Source organism: Diaphorina citri, unplaced genomic scaffold (assembly GCF_000475195.1).
Source record: "Diaphorina citri unplaced genomic scaffold, Diaci psyllid genome assembly version 1.1 scaffold940, whole genome shotgun sequence".
Taxonomy (NCBI): domain Eukaryota; kingdom Metazoa; phylum Arthropoda; class Insecta; order Hemiptera; family Psyllidae; genus Diaphorina; species Diaphorina citri.
In genome coordinates, this window is record NW_007378371.1 from 26352 (window position 1) to 40071 (window position 13720).

Here is a 13720-nt window from a genome sequence, read left to right on the forward strand (position 1 = left end):
ACTGCTCTCTTAATTTCCAAGTAGTATAGGCAAGAGGCACTATGTGAAGTTAAATGCTGAGTTCCCATTCCTAGGCCAAATACCGAGTGACAGTATAGCAAATAGTAATGAATTGATGCTAGGCTAAATGTAATGACCATGGTTGTTTTGCTAACTGCCCATGAACTTAACAATACAGGGTGTACAGAAAATACGTAACAGCCTGGTTAGCTTGGAGGGTAGTGTGTCTGCCTTGTAAGTGCTAGGTCGCGGGTTCGTTCCTAGCACGGGGCGAATTTCATCCTAAAGAGATGGGCTTTATTCTCGAAACGGCTGCCTTTCTCCTATCCCTTCTCCTTCTCTCTTCGATTTTAGAACGATAATACCTACCTGTCTTCCTTATTCCTTCAATTTCGGGACGATAAGACCTTAGCAGTTACAGTTCCCTCTATCAAACCTCTAAAAAAAAAAAAAAAAAAAACTATCAAACCACCTCTAAAAAAAAAAAAAAAAAAGATCAAACAATAAATTGGCCCAAAAAATGGATCCCAAGATTCGACTCATACCTACTGCGCAACGTCCCAATCTGAGGCTTAGGTGTAGGGGCTAGACACCTATACAGCCCTAAAGGATGGGTTAAGCTTCTACGAATCTACAATGTTCATAGAAAAAAAAACATACAAAATAGGTATACCTACATAATAGTAAAATATTACACAATATACTATGGTTGATTCACTGATTATCTCCGTTGATGTGTATCTCCACTGGACAATTCCTTCTCACTTCCTTCCCAACACCACACGTGTTTCATTCTATTCCATTTGATTCAGATCGGGTTCTCAGAATTGATTGTGATCCGTGTGAATTGCATTCCACATACAAAATAGCCTCAAATATTCCACACACAATATAGCCTTAACTACAGGCTAGATTCTAGTCGAACAAAGAGATATGTATTCGTTTTACCCTGGCTATGGCTAGTGATACTTCATGCCTTATTCTCAGAATTGATTGTGATCCGTGTGAATTGCATTCCACATACAAAATAGCCTCAAATATTCCACACATCACACCATAGCCTTAACTACAGGCTAGATTCTAGTCGAACAAAGAGATATGTATTCGTTTTACCCTGGCTATGGCTAGTGATACTTCATGCCTTGGTACCCCTAAGAAAGAAAAAAAAAATCTTTCCTCTTTTCATACAACAGGTAGATATAGGTCCTCTAATACATACCCATTGTCACATAGCGTGTACAATGTACAATTGATTGCATATACATACATAATCTCAAGTGGTCCGCGAGATGAACCCCTGTTCTAGTCGAACAAAGAGATATGTATTCGTTTTACCCTGGCTATGGCTAGTGATACTTCATGCCTTTGAATTTTGAATAGACCATCTCCTGATAGTGCTGATAGATCTCACTCAAGTTAAGCACCATCCTGCTTGTATGGTATTTGTCTGGGCTGACCGATTGCCTCGATGGTGTAGAGTGGTTAAGATCAGAGTATTTTGGTGGTCGAAAGTGGACCTTAGTGTAGACGTTGCTTTAATTAGCCATTCAGACTCAAACATACTTATGTCCCAAGATAAGTAGTTCCCTTCGGGGCGGGGGTTCCTTCATCCACCAAGCTCCATCACTAGGGTGATTATCAGTTACTTAATATTGATAGAGATTTATTATACAAACATATTTTTTTTCCTGCTTGTCTGGGCTGACCGTACTTGCCTCGATGGTGTAGAGTGGTTAAGATCAAAGTATTTTGGTGGTCGAAAGTGGACCTTAGTGTAGACGTGGCTTTAATTAGCCATTCAGACTCAAACATAATTATGTCCCAAGATAAGTAGTGCCCTTCGGGGCGGGGGTTCCTTCTTCCACCAAGTTCCATCACTAGGGTGATTATTAGTTACTTTATTGATAGAGATTTATTATACAAACATATTTTTTACAAAAATGTTAGATACATATGTGTAGATACATTCATATGTATGTGGTGTATTTATTAATTTGATAATCCCCAGGTTTGTTTACCACTTCTGAAATAAATCTACAACCTAATACCTATAACACGTTTTTAGGAGCCTGTCTCTAACAAATAGGCTTGATAAAAACAAAAACGTAAAAAGTATCTACTGGGATAAAATTGTGGAAAACAAAAATTAAAACTGTCTGAAAAAAAATAGGAAATTCTACGCCTTGGTCGGGATTCGAACCCCGGGACCTCTTGTGGAGAAGACGGTGCCTGTTTTGCCACCGAAGCATGTTAAAGTAGGAGCAATAGAAAGAATAATTTAGAGAAAGAGAGAGAAAGAGAAAGAGAGAGAGAGAGAGAGAGAGAGAGAGAGAGAGAGAGAGAGAGAGAGAGAGAGAGTATGATCTCTGTGAAAAAACCGTACTTGTTGACTTTTCCCCCCACCGAGCTCTTCCATTTAACCGTACTGTTGCGTCTTGACGTAATGCCATTTTGTCCTCTTCAAGGTCTTTTTAAAAAAAAAAAAAACTTGGAAAACGTTTCTTTTTGACTTATTTAAGGAACTGTAACTTCTAAGGCCTTATTGTACCGAAGGCGAAAGGAAGGATATTTTAAGAAAAAAATCCGCCCCCGGGTGGAATCGGCTAAAACACAAGTAGCCATCAACGAGTGATCTTTCTTCTTGATCCGTCGGCCTTTTGTCAGCCTCTCAATCAGCCCTAGGGTGATTGCTTTGGGCTTTGGTTTTGGCTAGTCTGGCTGGATGACGTAAACAGGGAGTAGACCAGCTAAGTCTGGCTGGGGGACGTTAAGCAGGGAGTATACCAGCTTAGTCTGGCTGGGGGACGTTAAATAGGGAGTAAACCAGCTTAGTCTGGCTGGGGAACGTTAAACAGGGAGTAGACCAGCTTAGTCTGGCTGGGGGACGTTAAACAGGGAGTATATCAGCCTGCCCACATACACATGGAAGTTGGAAATCCCTGCCCTAGTCCTTAAATCCTTAATACATCGACAAGTATATATTATAATTACCTATTAAGTTGCTAATGGCCTGGATCACAAAGTAAGTTTAAATTTGGTTTAAGTATCACTCTAGGATTGAGCAAGCTGATTGGTTGATTTGCGCGCCAAAGGTGGTTTCCACTAAAAGGGTGGGTTTCACCAACTTTGGCCGCCAATAGCCTGTTAGCTTAACAGGCCTGTTAAGTCTATACAAATCAAATGGAACTTAACAGGCTGTTAGCTTAACCTGTTAAAGGCTGAAAAAATATTGGTGAAATCCACCACCCTAAGGCTTTTTTAAGTCCTTAATCCTGGCCTGTGCCCCAATAAAACCCCTATGTGTGTCTACAAGTTCGTATATTCACCGCCATTCTAATTATTCAATTAACATTACCTTGATGCTCAGTTTTAACTTCTAGTTGACATTGAAAAATGTTTAGAAAGCCAGCCTAGTTAGCTTGGTTGGTAGCGCGTCTGCCTTGTAAGCGCTAGGCAATCAATATACGATTATACCCTCGTGTACAAAAAAATGGGAATAGATTGACTTTGGAACTTTTTCAATATCAACTATGATTCCATTGAAAATAGAGCCAACTAACAAACCAAGCCAGCCTAGTTAGCATGGAGGGTATTAGCGTGTCTGCCTTATAAGCGCTAAGACACCGGTTTGATTACCGCCCGGGGCGGATTTCATCCTATACAGAAAAGGTTCGTTCTCGGAACGACTAGCTTTCTCCTATCCTGTCTTCATTCTCTCTTCGCTTTCGGGACGATAAGACCTTAGCAGTTACTGTTCCGTCTATCAAACCTCTTGGGGATTAAAGGAAACCCAAATTTTTTCTCACTCAAGTGTATTTCTGTCTATCGAACCGGTAGACAGTCTGTTTTCATGGTGAAGGATTAATAAATAACTTTTATCCTGAAAAGATAAGGCTCGTACCTCGGAACGGCTGGCTTTCTCCTACCCTGTCTTTCTTCTCTATTCGCTTTCAGGACGGCTTTCGGGACGATAAGACCTTAGCAGTTACAGTTCCCTCTATCCAGAACAATAGGAGTTATTTTTTTTTTTTTCAAGACAGAAGTTTGACAGAGGGAACTGTAAACTGGAACTGCCAAGGTCTTATCGTTCCGAAATCGAAGAGAGAAAGAAGACATGATAGGAGAAAGCCAGCCGTTCCGAGAACGAACATTATCCGTTCAGGATAAAATCCGCCCCGGGCGGGAATCGAACCCGCGGCCTAGCGCTTACCAACCAAGCTAACTAGGCTGGCTTCGGAGTTCCTTACCCAGCTAATAATCGAGTTTTTCCTATCCTTTATCCTATAGGAAGCAAAGTAATGTTATTCCATTAATAGCACTCTCAACTCGCACACACATTACAAACACATTTTGACAGAGTGCTGTTTGCTATGCTGTTTCCACGCGGCAGGATATTAACATATTTGGGCGGATCTCGTGAGCTAGAGACCAGCCGACTACCCCCCCGCAGGCTATAAAGGTTGAGACTAAAAATAGATTCGGTGATCTTGAACCTGGTGTTGTTTTGGTGAGAGAATAAATAAATAAAAGTAGGTATCTGTCAGTCTAAAGTTTTAAACCAGGTCCGTATCCTGATTTTCAGCTGGGTGTGTGGGGCCCAATAACCTGAACAGTGGCTTACTTTATTTACGAAAAATTTCCTAGGAAAAATTGTCGGTGAACTGAGAAAGAAAAGTGGAAAATGCATAGAAAAATTGTAGATGAAAAACGAAAAGGTGGAGGAAGGGAAGAAGAAGAAGAAGAAGAATAAGGATATAGAAACAGAGAAAAAAATTTATCAAGTGAAGGAGGGAAAGAGAAGTTTTGGGAAAAGAGAAGAAAAAAAATGTAAAAGTAGGAGTACAAGAAAGATTGTGGGGAGGAGAGAAGGAAGAAGAAAAAGGAAATAGAAACAGACAGAAAAAATTGTGGGATCAAGTGAAAGAAAGAAAAAGTGGAAAAGAGAAAGAGGAGAGTAAGAGAAGACAAATTGTGTAGAAAGGAGAGAAAGAAAAAATGTGGAGGTAAAAAGGGAGGAAAGAAAGATGGAAGGAGAAGGGGAAAAGAAAATTTATGTGACAATTGCTAAGGTCACCACCATCAAGTTAACGAGTGACTAATTTATGATCTCTATGAAAAAACCGTACTTGTTGACTTTTCCCCCCACCGAGCTCTTCCATTTAACCGTACTGTTGCGTCTTGACGTAATGTCATTTTGTCCTCTTCAAGGTCTTGAAGAAAAACATGGAAAACGTTTCTTTTAAGGAACTTTAACTTCTAAGGCCTTATTCTACCGAAGGCGAAAGGAAGGAAATTTTAGGAAAAAATTCAATCCGCCCCCGGGTGGAATCGGTTAAAACACAAGTAACCAACGAGTGATCTTTCTTCTTGATCCGTCGGCCTTTTGTCAGCCTCTCATAAAAAAAACTTGGAAAACGTTTCTTTTTGACTTATTTAAGGAATACCGAAGGCGAAGGCGAAAGGAAGGAAATTTTAGGAAAAAAATCCGCCCCCGGGTGGAATCGGTTAAAACACAAGTAACCAACGAGTGATCTTTCTTCTTGATCCGTCGGCCTTTTGTCAGCCTCTCAATCAGCCCTAGGGTGATTGCTTTGGGCTTTGGTTTCGGCTACAAAAAAATTCAGAGTGGACGCCCTTCGCATGCAGCCTTGGCTATTTCTTTAGCAAGGGGAATTTCAGTCTCCTCCCTGTTTTAAGTCCCCCAGCTCCCCCAGCCAGACTGTGTTGACCTCCTCCCTGTTAAATGTCTCCCAGCCAGACATCAAGTAACTAACGGGTGAGGAGTAGTACAATTCTCTTGTGGAAAAAGAAGTTGAAATCTAGGACCTGAAGAGGTCAGTTGAGACCTCAATGGAAAGATAAACAAATACTCCCTCCTGCGGTATATGGATAGCAAATACCTGAGATATCCACCAGTAATAATAGCCACTGCTCAACTAATGGCACTATCAGCAAATACTGTGGCACCAGTATAATGGGAGGTCGGTCTTTACCAACGACTGCTCCTGAAGACATTAAGCTATTGCGACTCATGGAAAGATAAACAAATACTCCCTCCGTGGATAGCAAATACCTGAGATATCCACCAGTAATAATAGCCACTGCTCAACTAATGACACTATCAGCAAATACTGTGGCACCAGTATAATGGGAGGTCGGTCTTTACCAACGACTGCTCCTGAAGACATTAAGCTATTGCGACTCAAAAGTTCCCTTAAACTGTGTCCACAACTCCACACATAGTCGACCCCGTCGATCGACGAGGTGAAGAGGTGACCTTTTTTTTAGGTTTAAAGTAATTTCCTTGAATACTTATGTACAACACCGTTCTTTCTAAAGCTTTTTTTTTTTTTTTTTTTTTTTTTTTTTAAGGGTTTTTTTGAAAATTTTGTTCACCGAATATTTATGTACAACACCGTTCTTTCTAAAGCATACTACCTACTCCTTGAATACTAAGAACAAGGTAAAATGCCTCCTTGAATACTATTAAGTTGAAGTGGCTTTCTTTCTAGAGTTTCAGGGGATTTGTAAACAAAATAATGGAAAGTAATACTTTGAGATTATTCTTTCATTTTGTCCTCTGCTTATGAGCTGTCTCGGCGGACTTTTTCTCTTTCGTCATTTTCATTTAATTCCAATTACTTTCAACATTTTTATTCATTAATTAGTTTGGACTGCTGCTTTTTAAATAACGTTCAAGCTCGGGTCAAGAGCGAGCTTGTGTGACAATCCGAGATAACAAGATACTGTGAGGGCCACACTTTGTGCTAATTATAGAGAGGCAGGCTGTGGATATGACTTGGAGAACAGATAAAGGGTGTACTGTATACTGAAGAAAAATTTTGAAAAGGCGGCGAGAAAAACTTATCAGGACATGTACGCAATGGGGCTGTCTGGAAGAGGCTGACAAGAAACGCCCACCCTATTTAAATAGGATAAGACTAGGAAGAAGAAGAAGAAGAAGAAGAAGAAGAAGAAGAAGAAGAAGAAGAAGAAGAAGAAGCCCCTGCCCTTTCTCTTTATTATTATTATTTTTTCATTTTTTAGCTCCTACTAAATAAATTGTATGTATTTTGATATTTCTATCGACTAACGTACAAACAAATTTATTGTAATCGACAGATTGAAAAGTGGATCAAAGTTGTTGCAAAATTTGCCCAAACAAGCATTGATCTCCAGTGAACTAAAACCATGAACAAACACACCCACACTCGAAAAAAAAAGTAATTAATTCTAGCTCTCAAAAAAACTTTGTGTATTTCCAAGGTCAGAATTATTACAATATAAGGAACAGGAATTATCAGCCTCATATCTAAATCATGGGCTAACTAACCCCCTAGTCCAGGGATTTCCAACTAGCTGCACGCGGGCCACATGTGGCCTACCAGACCATTTTAGTGGCCTGCGAAGCTTTTAGAACGGGCCCCCCTCGGGCTTGATTTTTGCTCTTTTACTATAGGGTGGACCCATCCACCCCCAAACCTCCCAAAAAATCCTGGATAAGGGCCTGCTCCCCTGTGTATGTGGCCCGCGAAGTACCTGCCAACGTAGCATGTGGCCCGCGTACACATTGGAAGTTGGAAATCCCTGCCCTAGTCCTTAATACATCGACAAGTATTGGTAGATATAGGTCTAGGCAGGGCTGGGCTATATGTTAGGTATATTATAATTACCTATTAAGTTGCTAATGGCCTGGATCACAAAGGGAGTTTAAATTCGGTTTAAGTATATATCACTCTATTAGGATTGAGCAAGCTGATTGGTTGATTTGCGCGCCAAAGGTGGTTTCCACTATAAGGATGGCTTTCACCAACTTTGGCCGCCAATAGCCTGTTAGCTTAACAACCCTGTTAAGCCTATATTAATCAAATGGAACTTCACAAATCCTGGATAAGGGCCTGCTCCCCTGTGTATGTGACCCCCGAAGTACCTGCCAATGTAGCATGTGGCCCGCGTACACATGGAAGTTGGAAATCCCTGCCCTAGTCTTTAATACATCGACAAGTATGGGTAGACATTGGTCTAGGCAGGGCTGGGCTATATGTTACTATGTTAGGTACATATATTATAATGGTACTTATTAAGTTATAATTACCTATTAAGTTGCTAATGGCCTGGATCACAAAGTAAGTTTAAATTCGGTTTAAGTATCACTCTAGGATTGAGCAAGCTGATTGGTTGATTTGCGCGCCAAAGGTGGTTTCCACTATAAGGATGGGTTTCACCAACTTTGGCCGCCAATAGCCTGTTAGCCTAACAACCCTGTTAAGCCTATATTAATCAAATGGAACTTCACAGCTAAACCTGTTAAGGGCTGAAAAAATATTGGTGAAATCTACCACCCTAAGGCTTTTTTAAGTCCTTAATCCTGGCCTGTGCCCCAATAAAACCCCTATGTGTGTCTACAAGTTCGTATATTCACCGCCATTCTAATTATTCAATTAACATTACCTTGATGTGAAATACGATTCCCAATTAATACAAAAAAAAAACTAGATGGTAGCAGGTGGTTTCAACCTGGTCATTGCAAATACTCGCATTAATGAATATAATCAGCAAGTGAACGTAGTACGATGATAATTTCTACAATTCTAGACCTATAAATAGGTAAAGACCGTAAAGTCCCAAGTCTAAATCCCGACCTAGTGATACAGAAGGTAATTAAGTAGTACTGGGTAGCCTAGCAGAATTCTAGGATGTTTAGCGAGATCAAAGCCCAATTAAGCGTCCTGAACGGAGCCTTGGGCTTAACCCAACTATTAGACCTACCTAAGCCTTAGAGTGGGCTTTTTGTGTACGAAAACACGGTTAGTACGAAGGTCCCGTGTTCAAATCCCACCATGCATCGACAAAAATTTGTACTCGTTTCTCGATTGTAAATATTTCAACAGGTTACTTTCTGGTGTTCTCGTGTTGACCCAGCATCTAAATGGGAAGTATTGTGTCTCTTATCGCCCATCTGATGAGGGACATACTACGGGAGTATGGGATGGACATGCTACCCTGTCCTTCTTATCTCTTCGCTTTCAAACCTCTTAAAAATAAATAATAGCTGCTCCCTAAAGCGGATTTAGCTAAAAATGACGGACAGTTGACCTACCCTGTTCAATATCAACTATGATTCCATTGAAAATAGAGCCAACCAATAAACCAAGCCAGCCTAGTTAGTTTGAACGGTAGCGCGTCTGCCTTGGAAGCGCCATTTCGCCGGTTTGATTACCGCCCGGGAGCGGATTTTATCCTAGTCAGATAAGGTTCGTTTTCGGAACGGCTAGCTTTCTCCTATATCCTGTCTTCATTCTCTCTTCGCTTTCGACGATTAAGACCTTAGCAGTTACCGTTCCCTCTGTAAACTTCTTGGGGTTTAAAGGAAACCCAAAATTTTCCGTTCTCGGAACGACTAGCTTTATGCTATCCTGTCTTGATTCTCTCTTCGCTTTCAGGATGATAAGACCTCAGCAGTTACTGTTCCCTCTGTAAACTTCTTGGGGTTTAAAGGAAACCCAAAATTTTCCGTTCTCGGAACGACTAGCTTTATGCTATCCTGTCTTGATTCTCTCTTCGCTTTCAGGAGGACCTCAGCAGTTACTGTTCCGTCTATCAAACCTCTCGGGGAAACCCAAATTTTTTTTCACTCAAGTGTACTTCTGTCTATCGAACCGGTAGACAGTCTGTTTTCATGGTGAAGGATTAATAAATAATTAGAACGGGATTAGTCATAGCTAGAGACCAGCCGACTACCCTCCGCGGGCTATAAAAGTTGAAACTAAAAATAGATTCGGTGATCTTGAACCTGGTGTTGTTTTGGTGAGAGAATAAATAAATAAATAAAAGTAGGTATCTGTTAGTCTAAAGTTTTAAACCAGGCCCGTATCCTGATTTTCAGCTGGGTTTATGAGGCCCAATAACCCGAACAGTGGCTTACTTTGTTTACGAAAAATTTCCTAGGAAAAATTGTCGGTGAACTGAGAAAGAAAAGTGGAAAATGCATAGAAAAATTGTAGATGAAAAACGAAATCATGAAATGGAGTATCGGGGAAAAATTGCCAGCCTAGTTAGCTTGGAGGTTAGCTCGTCTGCCTTGTATGCACTAGGCCGCGGGTTCGATTCCCGTCCAAGGCGAACTTTATCCTTCGAAGGCGAATGAAGATAAGGTTCGTTCTCGGAATGGCTGACTCTCCGTTCGATATTAGGACGATAAGACCTCAGCAGTTAGGTACACTTCCCTCTATCAAATCTCTTAAGAAGGAGAAATGAAATCTGACCATCGAAATTTTTTACCCGATTTCATTACTTTCCTTCCTATAGGGTAAGGAAAGTAAAAAAATAATAATAATAATAAAAAAAACGAAGACCTCTCTTCGCTCGATCAATTCAGATTCCCCCAAAATTCCCCCTTGGTCGATTAACATGTGTGAGATACGTATTGTATGCAAAAACCGAAAGATGTTTACTTCTCGTGATAGGTATGTTCTTCATCTCTCGTTCTCTGTATCGTTGTTTGTTTTGTTTTCTGTTGTTTACAATGTTTGGCAACTGTTGCCAAAACAATATGTGTTCTTCATCTCTCGTTCTCTGTATCGTTGTTTGTTTTGTTTTCTGTTGTTTACAATGTTTGGCAACTGTTGCCAAAACAATATGTAGCCGTCGCGCCGCGCGGTGCTTTGCCAGAATCAGCAACACACGCAACTTTTCCTCTCTCACTCTCTCTCTCACTATTTATCTATCTATTTGGGAGGGAGGGAGAGAGACAAATAATAAAAAATCATCTATTCAATTCTCTCTCTCTTTCTCTCTCTCTATCTCTTTGTAAAGTTCGCCCCGGGTGGGAATCGAACCCGCGACCTAGCGTTTACTAGCTTGACAAACCCTCCAACTATAGGTTGTCCGACTTTGATTTGATGAAACCAAAAGAATTTCGAATGTCTGGCCATTCGAAGTCCCTGGAGGTATCCCTTTTATGAAAGCGTTTTAGAGTCCATTATCACCCGAGGTGTTTGGGCCAAAAATCTGCCTCGTCTCCCACAAGTGCTAAATAAGCAAAATTCACATCCATTTTAATTATTCTGTTTATTTACATTTACCTATGTACTGAGTGATTTTATGTATTTATTTATGTTTATGTATTAAGAGATTTTATATACATATCTATATAGATTTTATAGACATACAGTAGAACCTCGATTATTTCAACTCCAAAATCCATTATTTTTTCAAAGGATATCCTATCTTATCAGATTTGATTGAAACGGTAGACGATTAGTTGAAATAATCGAGGTTCTACTGTTTTTATGCATTGAAAGATTTTACATATGTATGTTTATGTATTGAGAGACATGGGGATTTTCATCTGGTGTAGGTACTCTCATGTGATCGTCTTAATTTGTGCAACATGTGCAGAATAAATATGTTTCAAATATGTTGTATGTTTCACAAGTGAAACTGGGATGTCGAATATTTTTTCAAATAATAATTAAAAACTCAGGGCCGTAGAGGGAATTTTTTTGTGAGGAACACACTGTTGCCTATTTGAACGGAAAAATAGTTCTCACTCAACCTTTGCTAATTCTTTAGCAAGGGAAATTTCAGGCTGGTATGCTTCCTGTTTAAAGTCCCCCAGCCAGACTAAGCTGGTCTACTCCTTGTTTAACGTCCTCCAGCCAGACCAGGTTGGTATAGTGAAAACACTTAAAAGTCTTAAAACTTTGACCTCCCTTTGTTCGGTCAAATTTTCCCCACATCTCTAGTTTGGGCCACCCTGTTTGATTGTTGATGTGGTTGATAGGATTTTTTTACAATCGAGAAGTCTAAAAATAAACTCTTTATTTATATTACCTACACTCGGGGGAAAAAATATAGACATCGAAAATGAACGTATAAAAAAAAATATATCCATGAATATTAAGTAGGGACATTATTTATTCCGATCATGGGTTGTGCGGCCTGCCAATGACGACAGATTGGTCGTCAAGATTGACAAAATGTTGGAATCGGTCCATTTTTATTGAACGAACGAATCGAGTTCCAAACTATTATTAGTACTTGTATTAAAGAGGTTTGATAGGGGGAACTGTAACTGCTGGGGCCTTATCGTCCCGAAAGCGAAGAGAGAAGGAAGACAGGATAGGAGAACGCCAGCCGTTCCGAAAGAATCTCGTTATATTTTTGACCATTTTCAAGTCATGGAAAATAAGAGCACTTGGTGCTTGGTGGAAATGTAGAATGAAGCCCGATGTAACTAAAACCATTAATACTTGGCTACACCAATCCAACACAATAACATGGCTTAACATTTTCCAAGATCTCCACTGTAAGACATGTTGAGAAAAAATTTAGGTAGACCCGACGATAGACATAGTGATATTCTAATTAAGAAAATCAATAATAAGGATCGGGAAAAAGTGCAGGCCAGCTTGGAACTCGTGTCGAATGTGCTGTTGAACAGTGTGGATATAACTGTCAATGAGATAGATGCGACCAAAGAGCGTGCCAATGCGAAACTAAACCAAGCCCAACCCGGTGTGAATCGAAAGAAAGATAAAATCAAAAACAACAATGCCAGAAACGATGTCATCAAGGACCTCACAAACAGAATTAGAGCAGAAAGCGACAGGTACTTGGCTTCTCTTTACTCTCCACAATAGGAGTTTTCTTAGGAGTACCTAAAAGAAGAAGAAAAATTATGGAAAAATTATTGTAATTAATGTTTATATGCACCGCTCTGATGTTCCCATATAGCCCACGGCCATTTTACATTTTTTATTATTATTTATGTATATTATCATTATTATATGTATATTATTATTACTATTATTATCACTATTATTGTCATTATCATTATTTTATTATTAAGTACTAGTAATTATTAAAAACTTGATAAACAGCTGAGTTTTTCCTTCTTTTTGGTGGACCACCCAAACAAGTTGTTTGGGGTCTTTCTGGTGGTTCCTGCTGCGCGATGCTTAGAGTTCAATATCTGTTGAAACCTCCTCAATTAACCTCCTCAACATCTGTTGAAACCTCCTCAATTAAAGAAAAAAGGGGCAAAAAACCAAGTTTCTTTGGGAAATTTGGCCAACGTGTTAACCACTCAGCCTCAAAGGACAATTCAGCCATATGAACCCAACCGTGAGGCTGATAGGGACCCTACCTCTGAATCCGATCTACAGTTCATTGTTCATTAGAGTCATTTCATTTAAAGTCGTACTAGTTCTTTCCGACATTGGCCGAAGCACCCTCTTCATGGAGGGGCTGACTTTGAACTCCAATATTATCTATAAACCCAACCGTGAGGCTGATAGGGACCCTTTTTCTGAATCCGATCTACAGTTCATTAGAGTCTCATTTCATTTAAAGTCGTACTAGTTCTTTCCGACATTGGCCGAAGCACCCTCTTCATGGAGGGGCTGACTTTGAACTCCAATATTATCACAATTACTGAGTCCAGCTGCAATCCGTTACTCAGGGGCCCCCGAAACCAAACCTTGTTCTAGGGCCCCTAACACCCAAGATATACGACCGCGACTGATTCTTTAATAGGTTATTGACCAAGTGGGCTCCCAGACGAAACTTTGCGGAAGGCCCCCTAAGATATGCGCCACTACCGTCTAATTATTTCATTTATCAGACCGCCACTGATTCTTAGCTACATTTCCACGTGAGTGTGGTCCAGCCAAGAAAATAATAATAATAATAATAATAATAGGAAAAATTAAAAAAA